Source organism: Hypanus sabinus, chromosome 9, assembly GCF_030144855.1.
Source record: "Hypanus sabinus isolate sHypSab1 chromosome 9, sHypSab1.hap1, whole genome shotgun sequence".
Classification (NCBI taxonomy): domain Eukaryota; kingdom Metazoa; phylum Chordata; class Chondrichthyes; order Myliobatiformes; family Dasyatidae; genus Hypanus; species Hypanus sabinus.
The window spans coordinates 75,259,111-75,281,305 of record NC_082714.1 but is presented as its reverse complement, the minus strand read 5'-3'; the positions used below and the strand labels follow the sequence as shown (position 1 = coordinate 75,281,305).

General features: G+C 44.2%; 2 non-coding genes across 2 annotated transcripts; one reads left to right on the top strand and one right to left on the bottom strand.

Moving 5' to 3' along the window:
* Window positions 1-674: 674 nt before the first annotated feature.
* On the bottom strand, window positions 675-747 carry trnav-aac (transfer RNA valine (anticodon AAC)). Its single transcript has one exon. It is a non-coding gene; the product is annotated as a tRNA-Val (tRNA).
* A 9,594-nt stretch (window positions 748-10,341) lies between these two features.
* trnar-ucu (transfer RNA arginine (anticodon UCU)) lies at window positions 10,342-10,432 on the top strand. Its single transcript is given in 2 exon segments — window positions 10,342-10,378; window positions 10,397-10,432. It is a non-coding gene; the product is annotated as a tRNA-Arg (tRNA).
* The last annotated feature ends 11,763 nt before the right edge of the window (window positions 10,433-22,195 follow it).

Below are 22,195 nucleotides of genomic sequence, written 5' to 3'. Positions count from 1 at the left end.
GCCCGATGTTGACGTTCTTCAAGTCAAGCCGGTGTATTATAAGTATCCGCCCGTTGCATTCCAGAGATCTCAGTATCAGTGTTCCACCAGCATACAAAGTAGGCGGAACGAACTGGGGTGTGGGGAGGGAATGAAGTTGTGATTTAAATTCCATAGTGAATATAACGAAGATTAATTCATGTCACGTTCTAGGATACAGTTAGTCAGAAAATGAAAAGATGTCCCCAGTCCTGCTGAGGCAGATAGGTCACTTTCCTACGGCAACAGCAATGTGACAAATCATGGACTGGATGATTCTTGCAAGGAGCTGCCCCTCGATAAAGGAAGTTCACTCTATAAAACTCTGGGAGCTCACGGTGTCCGACAGAAAGAATGTCCTTGTGTACATTCGTCTCAGATGAGAATTTTACACACTTCTTCACCACGCTCTCTGCTCCTTACCTTCCCTCTGACCTGCCTCTTCCTATCATTGACCGGCTTTAATAAACTTCCTTTTGTGCCCCATCTTTTCTACTGCTGACAAACGGTCACGGGATAAATGCTGACTTCTACTTGTCTAGCGTTTTGTGGGTGAGGTTATGCTCAGCTTACGGAACGATTAACGGCAGTACTCCATTAAATAAACGTGGTTACGTCCCTTCCCATGATTTGATGTTTACAAAACTATGAGGGAATGTTTCTGCCTGGTTCCGAACCAGGAACCTTTCGCGTGTTAGGCGAACGTTATAACCACTACACTACAGAAACTTTGCAGCAGTGTATGGTATGCAGCGGATACCAATGAAACTACACACAATACACTCTTCCAGCCAATAGATACCAAACACTAACGACAAAATTATATACTGTACTAACATCAACCTCAATATCAATAAAGAATTAATACAATGAATCATTTCCTCCAATAATAATCTTACCGAATTCCGCCACAACTGAAACTGGCTCCCAGTGAGTCCAAATGAGGATGTAGAAATGCACCAGGCATTTAAAAATCCGCCTACTGTCTTTTGACTTCATTCCGTGTCCAAGGCTCCGAAGAGGTTCCAGTCCGTGTCCAAGTCCAAGTCGTAGCCTAGGCCCTGAGTCCTGGTCTCGTTTAGGGCCAGTGTCCGTGTCCAGCTACGCCTCTCCCCTCTTCTGCTTTGCTCTCCCTCGACCTAGGCTCTGCGTTCCTGCCCTCCCTCTATCAAGACCAATTCTGAGATTCATGTCCTCGTCCAGCCCTGGAGTCCCGCGTCTTGCCGCCATGTCCAGTCCTGTTGCTTTGCCACGTCCAGTACTTCAGTGTCCGTGTCTTGCATTTGGGTCCGTTCTCAACGCCGACCCCATGACACCTTTATCCATGCAAAGATCTGGCAAACTTGTTCATTACCGCTCCACTGAATCCGTCGGAGTGGTTGACGGCGCTTTAAGGAGCGGGATCAGAGGAACGGCACACTCACCGTAAATTTTCAGTGCGAATTGGGAGACAGATTCAAACAAGCAGGCCGGGGACTGAAGTTCTTCAGGTCCAGCAGGTGAATTATAAGTAGCCGCCACTCTGCATTCCAGAGATCGCGGTATCAATGTAAATAAAGTATCGATCTGTTATGGATTCAGCAACAATAAATATGTAAGTGAGGCAGGACTTTTATAACAAACAAAACGTTTATTAAACACTGAAAAACAAACCCCCAAAAGTAAACAAACAACTGACGTAACCGGAAGTCAGCTGCTGTGCTGCAGCTTAAACAGCTCTTAAAGCATAAAGCGAAAACAGTTCTTAAAGCGGTGTTGCAAAAACAGTTCTTCAAAGTAGTACTGCAAAAGTTCAAAATGCTTACAGTCCATTAAAGGAGAGACTTTTTAGACGATTTAAATTCTCTTTCACGTCGTGTTGTTGCGGTTCCCAGTCGAACCACTTTTTCCGGAGAATTTACGAAGATGAACATGAAATGGCTTAAAGGCACTGACCTTTCCTTTACAAAACTGTCCCCAATCTATTTCTGCTACCATTTGCAGGGATTAACATGGGGACAGCCAACGAATTCCTTCCGGATGAGGATCAAACAAGGTCGAACCCTTTTCTCCGTCGAAATCGACTTTCCTCGATCTTTTAGCTCCCGAACACCGATCGTTACTCTCCACTGATTTTCAACTGGCAGTATTATAAAGAAACTGCTGGCAATGACCTTTTAAACTTTAGGCATGAAATAAAACTCCATCTTTCAACCAAACTGCGTCGTAATATTGGACCACGCAGTGGCATGGAGTCAAAATGGCAAATCCAGTCTCGAACTACCCCTCCTCACAGGGAGGGGTCCTCCTTTTGTACCCTGTAAAAAAACCTGTCACATGACCTCTACTGGCGGGAAATTGACGGCACTCCACTATCACAAGCAAACTCCGGCAGAGACCGGGACCATAAGCCCCGACGCGTTGGGTGTTCTGTTCCAAATGTTACCCTGCGGAATTTGAACTGATTCCCGAATTCTGTCGTCAAAGTGCAAAACGACAGTGTGCTCACAGCAACGTTAATCGGAATGCCCCGGTCTGTTCTGATTCGGTTCCTTCCCACTGATTCTGGGGATTTTCAGCGCGCCTCACTCGGCAGACGAAGAACTACAAACTATTTGCAGGTCTCTCGAAGTAGAAATTCATGGCGTACGTTTGCTTTCAAATGTGTGTTTTTTAAAACCATCCAGAGATACAGAACGTCCTTCCGCCCCGACGAGCTGCGAAGCCCAATTCACTCAGGTGACCTATTAGAACCATAAAACAATAATAGAACATTACAGCACAGAAACAGGCCTTTTGGCACTTCTTGGCTGTGCCGAACAATTTTTCTGCCTAGTCCCACTGACCTGCACCTGGGCCATATCCCTCCAAACCTCTCTCATCCATATACCTGTCCAGGATTTTCTTAAATGTCAAAAGTGAGCCCGCATTCACCACTTCATCTGGCAGCTCATTCCACACTCCCACCACTCTCTGCGTGAGGAACCCCCCCCCCATTGTTCCCTTTAAACATTTCCCCCTTCACCTTTAACCCATGTCCTCTCTTTTTTTTTCTCCCCTAGCCTCAATGGAAAAAGTCTGCTTTGAAAGCTTTCCTCACTGTCCACTACACCTTCAATCTTTGTATCATCAGCAAATTTGCTGATCCAATTTGCCACATTATCATCCAGATCATTGATATAGATGACAAATAACAATGGACCCAGCACTGATCCCCGTGGCACACTGCTAGTCACAGGCCTCCACTCAGATTAACAATCCTCCACTACCACTCTCTGGCTTCTTCCATTGAGCCAATGTCTAATCCAATTTACTACCTCACCATGTATACCTAGCGATTGAATCTTCGTAACTAACCTCCCAAACAGGACCTTGTCAAAGGCCTTACTGAAGTCCATGTATACATCATCCACTGCCTTCCCTTTATCCACTTTCCTGGTAACTTCCTCGAAAAACTCTAATTGATTGGTTAAACATGACCTACCATGCACAAAGCCATGCTGACTTTTTCTAAAAGGTCCCTGTCTATCGAAATACTTGTAGATCCTGTCTCTTAGTATTCCTTCAGATAATTTACTTACTACCGATGTCAAATTTACCGGCCTATAATTTCCCGGCTTACTTTTTGAGCCTTTTTTAAACAACGGAACTGCATGAGCTATCCTCCAATCCTCCAGCACCTGACCCGTGGATATCGACATTTTAAATATTTCTGCCGGGTCCCCTGCAATTTCAGCACTAGTCTCCTTCAAGGTCCGAGAGAATACCCTGTCAGGTCCTGATTATACTGATTTGCCTCAAGACAACAAACACCTTCTCCTCTTTAACCTCTATAAGTTCCATGAGCTCCCTACTTGTTTGCCTTGTTTCAATGGACTCCATTCCAGTTTCCTTAGTAAATACAGATGCAAAAAACTCAATTAATATCTCTCCCATTTCTTTTGGTTCCATACATAGCCTACCACTCATCTTCAAGAGGACTAATTTTATCCCTTACTATCCTTTTGCTCTGAACATACCTGTAGAAGCTCTTGGGATTATCCTTCCCCCTGACTGCCAAAGCAACCTCATGTCTTCTTTTAGCCCTCCTGATTTCTTTCTTAAGTATTTTCTTACTCTTTTTATGCTTCTCAAGCATTTTATTTCCTCCCTGTTGCCTATACATGTCATGCATCTCTCTATTCTTCTTTATCAGAGTTCCATTATCCCTCGAGAACCAAGGTTCCTTATTCTTATTCACTTTGCCTTTAACCCTGACAGGAACATACAAACTCTGCACTCTCAAAATGTCTCCTTTGAAGGCCTCCAATTTACCAATCACATCCTTGCCAGAGACCAACCTGTCCCAATCTACGCTTATTAGAACCTTTCTCATTTCTTCAAATTTGGCCTTTTTCCAGTTTAGAACTTCATACCGAGGACCAGATCTATCTTTATCCATGATTAAGTTGAAACTAATGGCGTTATGATCACTGGAACCAAAGTGTTCCCCTACACACACTTCTGTCAACTGGCCTAACTCATTTCCTAATAGGAGATCTAATATTGCATCCTCCCTAGTTGGTACATCTATATATTGACTTCAAAAACTTTCCTGAACACATTTTACAAACTCTAACCCATCTAGACTTTTAACAGTATGGGAGTCCCAATCAATGTGTGGAAAATTAAAATCCCCTACAATCACAACTTTCTGTCTCCTGAAGTTGTCTGTTATCTCTCTGCAGATTTGCTCCTCCAATTCTCACTGACTACTGGGTAGTCTATAGTACAACCCTATTAATGTGGTCATACCTTTCCTGTTTCTCAGCTCCACCCATATGGCCTCAGTAGACAAGCCCTCTGACCTGTCCTGCCGAAACACTGCTGTAATATTTTCCCAGACCAGCAAAGCAACCCCCGCCCTTCATCCCTCTGCCTCTATCACGTCTGAAACCGGAACCCTGGAACATTGAGCTGCCAGGCCTGCCCCTCCTGTAGCCAAGTTTCAGTAATGGCTATGATGTCATAATTCCATGTGTCGATCCAGGCCCTCAGCTCGTCTGCCTTTCCCACAATACTCCTCGCATTGAAATATACACACCTCTGAAGATTATTACCATCACACACAACCTTACTATCTGTGATTTTGCATGAACTACTAACATCATTTATCTTTACCCCATTCCATTATCTATTCTGGCATTCTGGTTCCCATCCCCTGCAAATCCAGTTTAAACCCTCCCCAATAGCACTAGCAAAGCTCTCTGCAAATATATCGGTTCCCTTGTAGTTCTGGTGTAACCCGTCATTCCTGTACAGGTCCCACCTTTTCCAGAAGAACTCCCAATGTTCTAGAAATCTGAAACCTTGCCCCTACACCAGTTTCACAGCCACGTGTTCATCTGCCAGAGCATCCTACTCTTACCCTCACTCTTACTCTTTAAGGGAGGCAGGGGGAGCAGGCAGAGAGAGCAGAGCACCCCTGCGGCCATTCCCATTAACAATAAGTACTAGATACTGTTGATGGGGATGACCTACGAGGAATGAGTTGTAGTGGTCCTGCCTCTGGCACAGAGGTTGAACCCTCAACTAGGAAGAGGAGGAGGGAAGAGAAGAGAGCGACAGTTTTAGGGGATTCCATAGTCAGGGAGGCAGATAGGAGATTTTGTGGGGCAGATCTCGGATGGTATGTTGCCTCCCTGGTGCCAGGGTCCGGGACATCTCAGATAGGGTGCAGGCTATTCTTGAGAAGGAGGGCATGAACCCAGATGTAGTGGTCCATGTAGGGACCAACGATGTAGGTAAGGTGAGTGAGGGGGTCCTGCTTAGATAATTCAGGGAGTTAGGAGTGAAGCTGAAAGGCAGGACCTCCGGGGTGACAATCTCGGGATTGCTACCTGTGCCACGTGCGAGTGAGGCGAAGAATAGAATGATTATGCCTCTTTAATATGAGGCTGAGAGCATGGTGCAGGAAGGAAGGGTTCAGGTTTTTGGATAATTGGTCTTTGTTCCCGGGACGTTGGGATCTGTTTCGAATGGACGGTCTACATCTGAACTGGAGGGGTACTAACATTCTTGCGGGAATGTTTGCCAGTGCTGTTCGGGGCGGTTTAAACTAGATGTGCAGGGGGCAGGGATCCAGAATACGAGAGAAGATAATATGATGAAGGATAAGGGACAGGTGGGGAATACACGCTTCCCAAATATTAATTGTGTAAAGGAGAAAGGTGAGACAGAACATGTGTTGGAAAAGTTACATGTACAGCGGGTTGGTCAGAAGGAGCATGGGGTTAAATGTGTAGAAGGTTTGGGTGATCTTGAGAAGGTCATCAAAATTCAAGGTGCAATTAGCCCGATGGAAGTTCAAGGAGCTGGGTTAGGTACAATAGACAGTGTTTTAAGTAAAGAGAGGAGGAATGGGCTAAGAATCCTATACTTAAATGCGCTTAGTGTAAGAAATAAGACAGATGAGCTTGAAGCTCAAATGAAAATGGGGAACTACGATATTGTTGGGATAACGGAGACATGGCTGCAAGGGGATCAGGCCTGTGAATTGAGTGTACCAGGGTATACGTGCTATCGTAGAGACAGAAATATGGGAAGAGGGGGTGGGGTGGCCCTGTTGGTGAGGAATGAGATTCAGTCCTTAGCAAGGGGTGACTTAGGAACAGGGGAAGTAGAGTCTGTGTGGATTGAGCTGAGGAACAGTAAGGGTAAAAAGACCCTAATGGATGTTGTGTACAGGCCCCCAAACAGTAGCGTGGGTATTGGGTACAAGTTGATTAGGGAGTTAACATTGGCATGTGCTAAAGGTAATGCAGTCGTTATGGGAGATTTCAACATGCAGGTGAACTGGGAGAATCAGGTAGGTGCTGGACCCCAGGATAGGGAGTTTGTGGAGTGTCTAAGGGATGTATTTTTGGAACAGCTTGTGCTTGAGCCAACCAGGAACGAGGCTATTTTGGACTTAGTGATGTGTAGTGAACAGAAATTGATTAGTGATCTTGAAGTAAAGGAGCCATTAGGAAGTAGTGATCATAACATGATAAGTTTTTATCAACAATTTGAGAGGGATAAGGGCAGATCAGAGGTGTCAGTGTTGCAATTAAATAAAGGAGACTACGGAGCCATGAGGGAAGAGCTGGCCAAAGTTAAATGGGCGGATGCCCTGGCAGGAAAGACAATGGATCAGCAGTGGCAGATATTCTTGGGGATAATACAAAAGATGCAAAAGCAGTTCATTCCAATGAGAAGGAAGGATTCAAAGAGGTGGAAGGGGCCATAGTGGTTGACAAAGGAAGTCAGAGATGGTATAGCATTAAAGAAAAAAAAGTATGACAGGGCTAAGATGAGTAGGAATACAGATGATTGGGAAAGTTTTAAGGAACAGCAGATCTTAACTAAAAAAGCAATACGGAGAGAAAAAATTAGGTATGAGCTCAGTCTAGCAAGGAATATAAAAGGGGATAGCAAAAGCTTTTTTAGCTATGTGAAGAGAAAGAAGATAGTTAAGAACAATGTTGGCCCCTTGAAGAATGAATTGGGAGAAATTGTTATGGGAAACAGGGAAATGGCAACAGAATTTAATGCGTACTTTAGATCTGTCTTCACCAGGGAGGACACAAACAATCTCCCAGATGTATGGATGGGCCAGGGTCATAAGATATCAGAGGAATTGAAACAGATTGACATTAGGAAAGAAACTGTGATGAGTAGACTGATAGGACTGAAGGCTAATAAATCCCCGGGTTCAGATGGTCTGCATCCGAGGGTTCTAAAAGAGGTGGCTCAGGAAATATTGCGGATGCATTGGTAATCATTTTCCAATGTTCCGTAGATTCAGGATCAGTTCCTGAAGATTGCAGAATGGCTAATGTTATTCCACTTTTCAAGAAGGGAGGGAAGGAGAAAACGGAGAACTATCGCCCTGTTAGCCTAACGTCAGTCGTGGGGAAGATGCTTGAGTCCATTATTAAGGACGAAATAGTGGCACATCTTGATGGCAGTAATAGGATTAGGCCGAGCCAGCATCGATTTACCAAGGGCAAATCATGCTTGACTAATCTGTTGGAGTTTTTTGAGGGTGTAACAAGGATGTTAGACGAGGGTAAGCCAGTGGATGTAGTGTACCTAGATTTTCAGAAGGCATTCGATAAGGTGCCACATAGGAGAATGGTGAGTAAAATCAGAGCTCATGGCATTGGGGACAGGGTTTCAACATGGATAGAAAACTGGTTGGCAGATAGAAAGCAAAGGGTAGCAGTGAATGGGTGTTTCTCGGACTGGCTGGAGGTGACTAGTGGGGTACCACAGGGCTCTGTATTTGGACCACAGCTCTTTACGATTTATGTCAACGATTTAGATGAGGGCATTGAAAACTATATCAGCAAGTTTGCTGACGATACTAAACTGGGTGGCAGTGTGACATGCGAAGAGGATGTTAGGAGAATACAGGGAGACTTGGATAGGCTGGGCGAGTGGGCAGATACTTGGCAGATGTCATTCAATGTGAATAAATGTGAAGTTATCCACTTTGGAAGCAGGAACAAGAGGGCAGAGTATTGTCTGAACGGTGTAGAGTTAGGTAAGGGAGAAATGCAAAGAGACCTAGGAGTCCTAGTTCATCAGTCAATGAAGGTGAATGAGCAAGTGCAACAGGCAGTGAAGAGGGCAAATGGAATGTTGGCCTTTGTTACAAGGGGAATTGAGTACAAGAGCAAGGATGTCCTTTTGCATTTGTACAGGGCCCTGGTGAGGCCACACCTGGAATATTGTGTACAGTTTTGGTCTCCAGGTTTAAGGAAGAACATTCTGGCAATTGAGGAAGTGCAGCGTAGATTCACTAGGTTGATTCCTGGGATGGTAGGTCTGTTTTACGCAGAGGGATTGGAGAGATAGGGCTTGTACACACTGGAATTGAGGAGATTGAGAGGGGATCTGATTGAAACGTTTAAGATAATTAAAGGATTTGATAGGATTGAGGCAGGAAATATGTTTCAGATGTTGGGAGAGTCCAGTACCAGAGGGCATGGATTGAGAATAAGAGGTCAGTTATTTAAAACAGAGTTGAGGAAAAACTTCTTCTCCTAGAGAGTTGTGGAGGTGTGGAATGCACTGCCTCGGAAGACGGTGGAGGCCAATTCTGTGGATGCTTTCAAGAAGGAGCTAGATAGATATCTGATGAATAGGGGACTCAAGGGATATGGGGACAAGGCAGGGACTGGGTATTGATAGTGAATGATCAGCCATGATCTCAGAATGGCGGTGCAGACTCGAGGGGCCGAATGGTCTACTTCTGCACCTATTGTCTATTGTCTATTGTCTACCCTCACTGGCACGTGACACAGGCAGAAATCCGGAGATTACTACTCTCAAGGTACTGTTTTTCAACTTCCTACCAAGCTCTCTGTACTCACTCTTCAGGACCTCCCGACTCTTTCTACCTATGTCATTGGTACCGATGTGTGCCACGACATCTAGCTGATCACCCCCCCACCTCAGAATGCTGTGCACGTGATCAGAGACATCTGATGTTATTAATGCAATAACCAACCTTGCGACTTAGAATCGTGGGAGGGAACCGAAGAGCACGCCGTTACGGAGAGAACGGACAATGACCTTACAGACCGTGGCAGAACTGAACATCAGTCCGTAGCGCTGGACGCAACTGTGCCACTCACCGATTGTCCCCAAATCAAGGTCTCTTGCCGATGGTGGGATACCTATCCACGCGTACAAATCACAACGGCTTACCCCAGGCAACCTGTTCATATTCTACACCTTCACAGTATGATCCGGGCCAATTTTGACCCGGCCTAAGAATACCCTCATAACAAGTGTCTATACCAAATTTCGAACCACAAATCTGTTTAGAATGGCCTATCTGAGATTACTAAATGGGTGATTAATCCTTAATTAATGTTTCAGAGATCTAAAATCCATTTCGATATATACGGGTCAAATTTGACCCGGAACAGCCTCGATGTACAAACTTTTGCAGCACCTGTACAAAAGTATAAAATTAAAAATTTTTCATTTTTGCGCATTTTGGATCACTTTACGGAAAGACATCAAACTTCGGCTAAAAAAATGGCTTTTAGGGTGTTTTTATTACTGTCAAATGTCAAAAAGGGCCAAATTTGACCCGAACGATATGTAAATGTTAACAGCCCGTCGTCTTAACCAATCCTTCAAATCATATGGCCCAAGTGTTTTTGAGAAATATACTGCTGCAATATGATGGGTACTGATGGTCTGGTTTTGTCGGTTCTTCAGTTGAAGAACGATTGAGAGTGGACGAACGCTTACAGTTGATAAATTGCAATTTACAGTGAAATAATTTCTCCGACAGAATCGACAACAGGCTCTGTGGCGCAATGGATAGCGTGTTGGACTTCTACAATTGTGGGAAGAAGTAATTCAAAGGTTGTGGGTTCGAGTCCCACCAGAGTCGCTGTTCAGTCAGGATTCAATTTTCTAGCGATATATAGATCGCTAAACGGTGGCGGAGAAAGTATGAAAAACATTGCTTGAAATACTCAACACGTGAATCACTTATAGTATATTATAAGTGATATACTGTATATAGATATATCACTATATATTATAGTATATCATCGGCTATATATTAAAAATATATACTATGTATTGCAATATACAGCTGCCGCAAAACATTCTGATTCTGATTTGTCAGTCTTACCAAAGGGCACGGACGTTTGTGGGTAGGAATATATTTTATACCAATGGTTGCCTTCAAATTCCTTAAATTCTTTCATTACTTTAATCATGTTCTTGTAACTCAACCATTCTCTGAACGACGATCTATCAGTTTGTGTTCTATATTTCAGAAATAATGTCACTTTTCTACCTGGAATCTGTCACATCAATAGATATGCAAAAGTCTATTTGCAAGAGCCCATTTTAACTGGGATCGGGACCCCGCACAAACCTTCCTTGGAACTGGTAATGTTTATACTTCAAGTGAAGAGTCTGCTCTTGATATATGACATCCATTCGAAAAGCAAGCAGTCACGGATAACTGATGCGAAATTCAATGGAGTCTCTGCGCGCAGATTCGAAACCTGCTCGCAGCTGGTTTCCATTTATCTTAAACTGAAGATTTAGATTGAAAAGTACCAGTTTTTACCCTTGAACTGAGTGTCTCATCTGCGACACTGACGTGAAGGAGAGTGTGCAACACGGCCTGTGCGATGTTCATCAATATCAGGATGTTCAACACATCGAGCAGCATTCAAGGAGATTGAGGATGATTCAACTTTATTTGAAATTAGACAACCAGCGATGAATAGACAACCAGCGATGAATAGACAACCAGCGATGAATGAATTGTTTCTGCGAAAGAAAACGGATTGATCATATATTGTCCAAGTCGAAACTTACCCATGAGGTTGCGTTGCAGTTCGAAACACCGGAATCATCAGGCGATCGTTAGTTAAGGTAACATATAAGCAGGTAAATTGTCAACCTAATTCACACCTGTTGATGTGAAGATGGGTTATGACAGCATTAGGGAACCACGGTTGACGAGGGATATTGAGGAGTCTCGTAAAGGAAAAAAAAGATGCATGTATGGTGAACTGGCATAAATAATGTTCCACTATTCAGGACGTTTACTGAGACAGATGAGTAAAAAGGGCCCGAAGGATCATTGGGCACCCGAGTCATCCCAAGCACAACCTGTTCCAGCTGGAAAATGTACCGCAGTATGAAGGCCAGGACCAACAGGCTCCAGGACAGCCTCTTCCACCAGGCCATCAGGCTGATTAATTCACACTGATACAATATTGATTTTCGTGTTGTACATACTATTAATTACAAATGAGAATAAATTGCATATTGCACACGTAGATGGCGTCATAAGGTAAAGATTATTACTCATGTATGTGAAGGACGTAAGAAATAAAGTCAATTCAATCCTACAGAAATACCTCACTGCATTAGCAGCAAAATCTTAGCAGTAAAATCTGACCCATGGCCTTACATGTATATGAATTACTGTGTTACTTAAGGAAAAGCAAATATACATTTCCGATGAATATTTTCAGATCGATTATTTTCAAATTCATTCATTCACTTTCGATTTCTTCTATATTATTCTAGCTTCGCTTCAGAATTAATTTCGGGTTTATCTTAGCTAAATTACAAATTAAATTACAGATGCATCACTCTCGTTGTCTCCATAGTAAGCACTACTTCCATCATGGTATGCGACCTCCACTTAAATATTTCAGCGCGACGCTGTGATGGCCGAGTGTTTAAGGCGCTGGATTCGAAATCCAATAGAACAGGTTCGAACCTGCTTGTAGCCGGTTTCCATTTACCTGAGGAATTGCACTGACAGAATAACCTAGAAAGCATCAGTTTTTGCCAATAATCCTCATGCCTCCTTCTGTTCCCGTGACGTGAAGGGGGTGTGCGGCAGGAAATACGACCTGCAGATGATCAGAGTCTGAGATTCTATTTATATATTAAGAGGAATAGGATAATCAGGAGAGATGGTTACCGACCAGGAGCATCGCAGAGTTCTTTATGTGGAGCTCAGGAGAAGGGCGAAAGAAGGGAGAAGGGAGAAGAATGAAAAGAAACGGGGATATTCACTTGCTTCCTGACACCGAAAGAAAACGAGGAATACGGAAGGAGAAGGAGCAAATGCAGAACACTTGCGCCGTAAAGCCCATTGCTACGGGAAGGTAGGGCGGTGTTGGCAACTCATTTAGGAGAAGGCAAATTCTGATCTCAATCCTTTTCTGCCTTGCGGCTATATGCACTCATGGGGAATGCTTCGGGACTAAACCCCAAGGAATGATCCGGAGTAATGTCGCACGTGCGCGCACTGAAACGGCGGGAAGTAGGTGAAGAAGTGTTGATGGTAGCGGAAGGATCAAAAGCTGCATTTAATTGAATATTTGTCTGGTGTCAAGCTTTCCTGGCACTTCAATTAGAAAATATCAGAGTAGTTCTGTTTGCATTCGAAGCAGGAATATTTCACTTGCAGGCGAACTTGATGACACTGCTCTACAGAAACAGTGGCCGCCGATTATCCTGTTCCGCTTGAGCAGACGCGTACATCCTTTGTCCAAAGCACACTGCCGATGTTTGTCCAGCTCTCCAGCATGAAAGGACGGCTCAAATATCTTTAAAAATCCGAAAGGCAAAGAAAAAGAAACAGAAATTATCAATATAGGCCGTACTGTGTAAACGGAAAGAAATAAACGGTGAGAGAGAATCTCACGATGAGGCGAAGTGCTGATTGTAGGTAGGTCTAAAGACTCAGGCACAATGAGAACACAATCGGATTAATTGCGTACATTTACCACTAGTATATGAGGCATTACACTGGTCCATTACTACGTCCAGCCAGAGCTGGTCATGGACTTCTGAAAGTTTGTGGGGGTGTTTTCAAACTGTAAGTGCATTCCCAACCTTCTGGCATTGTTTGACCTCGTGGCGCAATGGTAGCGCGTCCGACTCCAGATCAGAAGGCTGAGTGTTCAAATTATCACGTCGGCATCAAAAGGGTTTGTGACGATTCCGCACAGTCGTTCTTTTCCGCAATTAAAAGCACTTTCCCCTATCATTCACTCACTAAAAACTTAGCATTGTTCTTAGAAAACAACCCGCAGATGGCCAAGTTTAGCAATGAAATGCTGTCTCGAAAAACTCGATTATCCTTCTTTTATCGGAAAACCTGTGGTTATTGGCATGTATGATGTTGTAGGCATCGCTGAATTATGGCTAAAAGAAAATTGCAGCTGGGAGCTTACTTCCCAGGATACATATTGTATCGAAAGGACAGAGAGGTGGGCAGTGGGAGGGTGGTTGTTGTCGTGGTTCTGTTGATAATAATAAAAGAATATCAATTATTAGAATTAGAAAGAGGTGGCATGGTGGGTAGAACTAAGGAATTGCAAGGGTAAAGCGATCCTGATGGCAGATGTTTGTAGACCTCCAATCAGTAATGAGGATGTGATTACAAATTACAGCGGGAGATAGCAAATGCATGCCAAAAGGGCAATATTACAATACTCAAAAGGGAATTTCAATGTGCCGGTAGATTTGAGAACGTCTTACTGGAGCTGGATTCCAAAAGGGGGAACTTCTGAAATGCCTACCATATGGCTTTTTAGACCAGCTCGTGGATGAGCCTACTAGGGGATCAGCTATTCTGGATTCAGTGTTGTGCAACGTACCGGAATTGTTCAGCGGGCTCAAGGTAAAAGAACCCTTAGGGAAAAGTGATCATAACATAATAGAATTCACCCTGAAATTTGGGAAGGAAATACAGTCAGATGTATTGTATTACAGTGGAGTACACGGAATTACAGAGGCATGAGAGAGGAGTTGACCAGAATTGACAGGAAACTAATACTGGCTGGGATGAGGGCAGACCAGCAATGGCTGGAATTTCTGACAGCAATTCAGAAGGCACAGGATATGTACACCCCAAAGAGGAAGAGGAATTCTAAAGGCAAAATTACCCAATAGAGGCTAACAAGAGAAGTTAACAAGCTAACAAGCTAACAACGTAAAAGCTAAAGGAGGGGCATAGAATAAGCCAAAAAATAGTTGGGAGTCAGATTGGGAAGGTTTTAAAAACTAAGAGAAGGCAACTAAAAAGTTCATTAAAAGGGAAAAGATGCAATAGGAAAGTAAGCTGGCCAATAATATTACTAAGTGTACAAAACATTTATGCAGATAAATAAAATGTAAAAGAGATGCGAGAGTGTATATCGGACCGCCTGAAAACGATTTTTTAAAGATAGTAATTCGAGGGAAGGAAATAGCGAACGAACTGAACAAAAATTTTCACCAGTCTTCACTGTGGAAGACACAAGCAGTATGGAGGATGTTGTATGTGTCAGTATGGAGTAAGTTTCTGCAGAGTGTCAGCTTACCATTACTAAGGAGAATGTTCTTGGGAAACTGAAAGTTCTGAAGGTCAACACGTCAGCTGGTCCAGATGCCGTACACCGCACAGTTCTGAAGGAGGTGGCTAAAGAGATTGTGAAGCGTTGGAATTGATCTTTCAAGAATCACTAGATTCTGGAATGGCTTGGTAAGACTGGAAAACTGCAAATGTCACTCCAGTCTTCAAGAAGGGAAAGAGGCAGAAGAAAGGGAATTATAGGCTATATAGTCTGACCTCAAGAGGCTGGGAAGACGCTTGAGTCGATTTATTAGTCTGTGGCTTCGGTGTACTTGGAGGCACAAGATAAAAGAGGCTGTAGTCAGCAAGCTACATACCCAGCCACTAATCTGCCTATTGCCAGCGATCTGCACCCGGACCATAACCCTCCATAAGCTTGCCATCTATGTACCTATCCAATTTTCTTTATAATGTTGTAATAGAAACCGAATCCATCACTGGCTTTAGCAACACAGTGAACACACTTATCAACCTCTGAACAAAGAGTTGTTCCCTTAAACATTCCACCTTCCACTCTTAACCCATGACCTCTAGTTGTGGTCTTCTCTAACCTCACTGGCAAGAACCTGCTGCCATCTACCATAGCTATACACCTAATAAATGTGTATACATCTATCAAATCTCCCCTTAATTCTCTACGTTCCAGGGAATAAAGTCTTAACATATTCAATCTTCCCGTCTTGCTCAGGTTCTCAGATCCCGGAAACTTCATTGTGTTTATTCTCTACACTCTTTCAATCTTATTTACATCATTCCTGTAGAATGGTGATCAAAACTTGATACAGTACTACAAATTTAAAATTACTACGAGTTTAAAAAGAGGCCCACTTTTAGGAGCAGGCAGCGTCGGTGCGGGCGTCGGTGTGGGCAGCGGAGCGGGAGTAAGGAGTGCTCGAGGTCGACAGACGACTGGAGATCGGAGGATCGGAGGATCAGCCGTTGTAGGTAGGCCGAGACTGTCGGACCTACCTGGACAGTACCTGAGGAGGAAGGTAAAACTGCGCAGGCGCGGGTGACGTCAGCGGCGAGCGCGGAGTTTAAAAAGAGGCCCACTTTTTGGAGCGGGCAGCGGACTGCGCGGGAGCAGATTGCAGGGCTTTGGCTCAGCGGGCTTCGGCGCAAGGGGACTTCGGTGAGAGGAAATCAGTGAGCCTGAATACGTGCTTGCTGAGGTAAAAAGGTAAGGTCGGTAGGTACTTTTTTCATTTATTCTGACTAATCTGGGATCAGGTAATTGGGGAGACAGTTAGAGCAGTGGTGTGCTCTGTATGCAGTATGTGGGAGGTACTATGTGTGGGAGATGCAGCTCCTATCAGACCGAGTTAGGGAATTGGAGCAGGAGCTGAATGAACTACGGATCATTCGGGAGGCAGAGACAGAGATAGATAAGAGTTATCGGGAGGTAGTCACACCGAAAAGACAGGAGGTAGCAAATAGGTGACAGTCAAGAGAGGCAGGGGGAGCAGACAGAGAGAGCAGAGCACCCCTGTGGACGTTCCCATCAACAAAGTATACCGTTTTAGATACTGTTGGTGGGGATGACCTACCAGGAACAAGTTGCAGTGGTCCTGTCTCTGGCACTGAGGTTGGACCCTCGACTAAGAAGGGGAGGGGAGAGGAAGAGAAGAGAGCGGTAGTGATAGGGGATTCTACAGTCACGAGGGCAGATAGCAGATTTTGTGGGGAAGATCGGGAGTCTCGGATGGTATGTTGCCTCCCTGGTGCCGGGGTCCGGGACATCTCAGATCGGGTGTAGGTTATTCTCGAGAGGGAGGGCAAGAACCCAGATGTTGTGGTCCATGTAGGGACCAACGACGTGGGTAGGATGAGTGAGGGGGTCCTGTGTAGTGAATTCAGGGAGTTAGGTGCGAAGTTGAAGGGCAGGACCTCCAGGGTAACAATCTCAGGATTGCTACCTGTGCCACGTGCGAGTGAGGCAAGGAACGGAAGGATTATACAGATTAATACATGGCTGAGAGGATGGTGCAGGAGGGAGGGCTTCAGGTTTTTAGATAATTGGGCTTAGTTCTAGGGCAGGTGGGATCTGGTCGGACGGGACGGTTTACACCTGAACTGGAGCGGTACTAACATTCTTGCAGGAAAGTTTGCCAGTGCTGCTCGGGGAGGTTTAAGCTAAATTTGCGAGGGGCAGGGATCCAGAATGTGAGAGAGGATAGCGGGAGGAAGAATAAGGGACAGGTGGGGACTACACGGTTCCGGAATATTAAGTGTGCAGTAGAGAAAGGTGAGGCGGAACAAGTGATAAGGAGGACTCGTGTACAGAAGGATGGTCTGACGGAACATGGAGTTAAATGTGCAGAAAGAATAAGTAAATTTAGGAAGGACAACAAAATTCAAGGGGCGTATAGCCCGATGGGAGTTCGGGGAGCTGGGTTAAGCACAATAGGCAGCGGTTTAAACAGAGAGAGGAGAAATGGGCTAAAAATTCTATATCTGAATGCACGAAGTGTCAGAAATAAGGCGGATGAGCGTGAAGCTCGGGTGCGAATGGGTAACTATGATGTTGTTGCGATAACGGAGACATGGCTGCAGGGAGAACAGACCTGAGAAATGAATGTACAAGGGTATACGTGCTATCGTAGGGACAGAAATGCGGGCAGAGGGGGTGGGGTGGCCCTGTTGGTGAGGAATGAGATTCAGTCCTTTGCAAAGGGGGAACATAGGATCAGGAGAAGTAGATCCTGTGTGGATAGAACTGAGGAACTGTAAGGGCAAAAAGACGCTAATGGGTGTTGTCTACAGGCCTCCAAACAGTAGCATGGATATTGGGTGCAAGTTGAATAGGGAGTTAACATTGGCATGTGGCAAAGGCAATGGTAATGTCGCAGTAGTTATGGGGGATTTCAACATGCAGGTGAACTGGGAGAATCAGGTTGGTGCTGGACCCCAGGATAGGGAGTTTGTAGAGTGCTTATGGGATGCATTCTTGGAACCGCTTGTACAAGAGCCGACCAGGGACAAGGCTATTCTGGATTTAGTGTTGTGTAATGAACAGGATTTGATAAGCGATCTTGAAGTAAAGGAGCCATTAGGACGTAGTGACCATAATATGATAAGTTTGTATCTGTAATTTGAGAAGGATAAGGGCATATCGGAGGTATCAGTGTTGCAGTTGAACAAAGGAGACTATGGTGCCATGAGGGAGGAGCTGTCCAAAGTTAAATGGACGGATATTCTAGGAGAAAAGACAGTGGAACAGCAACGGCAGGTATTCTTGGGAATAATGCACAAGGTGCAAAATGAGTTCATCCCCCGGAGAAGGAAGGTTTCAAAGGGGGGAAAGGGGCCACAGTGGTTGACAAAGGAAGTCAGAGATTGCATAGCATTAGAAAAAAAGAAGTATGACAGAGCTAAGGTGAGTGGGAAGACAGATGATTGGGAAATTTTTAAGGAACAACAGAACTTAACTAAAAAGGCAATACGGGGAGAAAACATGAGGTACGAACGCAAGCTAGCCAGGAATATAAAGGAGGATAGCAAAAGCTTTTTTTAGATATGTGAAGAGAAAGAAGATAGTTAAGAACAATGTTGGGCCCTTGAAGAATGAATTGGGTGAAATTATTATGGGAAACAGAGAAATGGCAGAAGAATTTAATAAGTACTTTAGATCTGTCTTCACTAGGGAAGACACAAGCAATCTCCCAGATGTATGGATGGGTCAAGGACATAGGGTAACAGAGGAAAGGAAACAGATTGACATTCGGAAGGAAACGGCAATGAGTAGACTGATGGGACTGAAGGCTAACAAATCCCCAGTTCCAGATGGTCTGCATTCTAGGGTACTAAAGGAGGTGGCTCTGGAAATTGCGGATGCATTGGTAATCATTTTCCAATGTTCCTTAGATTCAGGATCAGTTCCTGAGGATTGGAGAATGGCTAATGTTATCCCACTTTTTAAGAAAGGAGGGAGGGAGAAAACAGAGAACTATCGTCCTGTCAGCCTAACATCAGTACTGAGGAAGATGCTAGAGTCCATTATTAAAGATGAAACAGAGGCATATCTGGATAGCAGTGATAGAATTGGGCCGAACCAGCATGGATTTATCAAGGTTAAATCATGCTTGACTAATCTATTGGAGTTTTTCAAGGATGTAACCAGGAAGTTAGACTAGGGAGATCCAGCGGATGTAGTGTACCTCGACTTTCAGAAGGCATTTGATAAGGTCCCACATAGGAGATTGGTGGGTAAAATCAGAGCTCATGGCATTGGGGGGAAGATATTGACATGGACTAGTGGGGTTCCACAGGGCTCGGTATTGGGACCACAGCAGTTTACGATTTACATCAATGATTTAGATGAAGACATTGAGAATAACATCAGCAAGTTTGATGATGGTACTAAGCTAGGTGGCAGTGTGACATGTGATGAGGTTGTTAGGAGAATTCACGGTGACTTGGATAGGCTGGGTGAGTGGGCAGATACTTGGCAGATGGCGTATAATGTGAATAAGTGTGAGATTATCCACTTTGGGAGTAAGAACAGGAAGCAGATTATTATCTGAACGGTGTAGAGTTAGGTAAGGAAGAAATACAAAGAGATCTAGGAGTCCTTGTTCTTCAGTCACTGAAGGTGACTGAGCAAGTGAAGCAGGCAGTGAAGAAGGCTAATAGAATGTTGGCCTTTATTACAAAGGGAATTAAGTACAAGAGCAAGGAAATTCTTTTGCATTTGTACAGGACCCTGATGGGACCACACCTGGAGTATTGTGTACAGTTTTGGTCTCCGGGGTTAAGGAAGGACATCCTGGCTGTAGAGGAAGTGCAGCGTAGATTCAAAAGGTTAATTCCTGGGATGTCCGGACTGTCTGACGCAGAGAGGTTAGAGAGACTGGGCTTGTACACGCTGGTATTAAGGAGATTGAGAGGGGATCTGATTGCAATATATAAGATTATTAAGGGATTGGACAAGATAGAGGCTGGAAAAATGTTCCAGATGCTGGGAGAGTCCAATACCAGAGGACATGGTTTAAGAATAAGGGGTAGGTCATTTAGGACAGAGTTAAGGAAAAACGTCTTCTCCCAGAGAGTTGTGGGGGTGTGGAATGCACTGCCTCAGAAGACGGTGGAGGCCAATTCTCTGGATGCTTTCAAGAAGGAGCTAGATAGATATCTGATGGATAGGGGAATCAAGGGATATGGGGAGAAAGCAGGAACCGGTTATTGATAGTAGATGATCAGCCATGATCTCAGAATGGCGGTGCAGGCTCGAAGCACCGAATGGTCTAATTCTGCACCTATTGTCTATTGCCTATAATTAGGCATCGCCAATGTCGTATACAGTTTCAACATAGCATTCCAACCCCAGTATTCAAAACATTGATTTATAAGGCCAAAGTGCTTTCTTTACGAACCTGTTTCATGTGACGCCACTGATTCATCTGTTCTACCGCATTCTTCCGTGCTCTACCACTCAAAGTGTAAGATGTACCCTGGTTGATTCTTCTAAAGCGCAACACTTCACACTTCTCTGCATCACATTCCATCTGACATTTTTTCAGCCCATTTTTTCTAGATGATGCTGTGGGTGTCCAGTCAACACCCAATACTGATGTCATCTGTAAACTTGCTGATCCAGTATACGGCAGCATCTTCCAGAATGTTGATATAGATTACAAACAGGGGCATTGTCTGCACTTTTTTAAAATACAAGATTGGCACATTTGTTTCTGTGGAATCCTTTTGCAATGTGTCGAAGAGGGCTGCAGAACTGTTTGAATTCAGTTCAACTGGCTACAAAGTTATCTCATCAATGTCATGGCCCGATATCTCACGATATCTCACCAAGAATGCCAACCGTCTTCTTCGCCTTACTATCAACGGGTCCTTCAACCCAAGGTCTCGCTGATCTGCAACACTCTGCAGAGCCCTGGCCTTTACTATGTAAGCGCAGTCTTAATTTAAAGTAACACACACAAAATGCTGGAGGAACTCAGCAGGCCAAGTTCGGTCAGTTTGCTTACGCCAGTTCACTATACCTGACATAAGTGCCCTTTTTCTTCCCTACATGCACAATATCCCCCGGCAGCTGTGATTCTCAATAGGTCTGTTTAATTTTACACATTATCTGCTTATGAGTTACCATAAGACCATACGACCGACCATACTTTATACAAGCGTTCCGATATCACTCTCACATCTCTTTTACACCTTATGTATCTGAAGAAACCTTTGTTACCAGCTTTAATATTATTGGCTAGAATACTTTTTATTCCACGTTTACACTCTTAATAACTTTATAGTTGCCTTCTGTTGGTTTTTAAAAGCTTCCCAATCCTTAACTTCCCACTAATATTGTTGTATTATATGCCTTCTCTTTGGCATTAATGATGGTTTTGATGTCTCTTGTTAGCCACGGTTGTGTCATCTTTCTAAAACCCCGCTGATTTCTTTAGCTGCGTAAGTCTAGTGAGGAAACCCTCCAGTCCCGCCAAGCCCGTGAGACTTAAACGGCTTTCCCACCGCAAACCCCGATTTGTGTGGGTGCTGTGTAATTTGCTACTCTGTTACAACTCAGTGCCACGAAATAACCGACAGCACACTGCATACGATTAAAGGAATTATATTAAAGGGTTAGTTTAAAAAACAAAAAAAAAACCTAAAAGGGCCCATTATATTTGAACGGTCAAATGCGCACAACCTGGAGTTCAACTCTTTCCAAAATTCATATTCATCGATCCTCAGTCGACCTTGGCGCCCGGCTCTATCGAATCACGGTCCCTCACTGGGAAGCAACTTACGACAGGTTCTCTGCAGGGTCTTTTCTCTTCATATGTCGCCTAAGAAAAGACGCAGCTCGCAGCCCAAAGCGACCATTACTTCTAGTATAACAGAAACACAGCTTCTACAGTAAGACCATTACGTCAGCAGTGAAGCTCTCCCAGGGTGTTCCACTCTCCCCCCCCCCCAGTAAAATTAGTCATGTCTTCATGACATTGGAATAACTTAACCTTTTGATTATGCCTGCTCTTATTTGCTTGATTCTGCTACGTAGCATAAACCTCAGCTAATTCAGTAGCCTTTTACAGTTCCCTCCTCATATCAGCCATAAACTTCAGATAAATCTTCTGTTGTAGATCTTCCCCCGCCAGTCCCAAACCAGAGGTCAATGGGCAACCTCGCTTCGTGCCCAAACATCAGATAATACGGGTAGTACTCGGTATTTTCATTCTGTGTACAGTTGCAGCAGTGGATCAGATATCCAAAGTGTTGACTTCATTTTCTCTTTTTACTGATCTCCAAGGTTCTGAG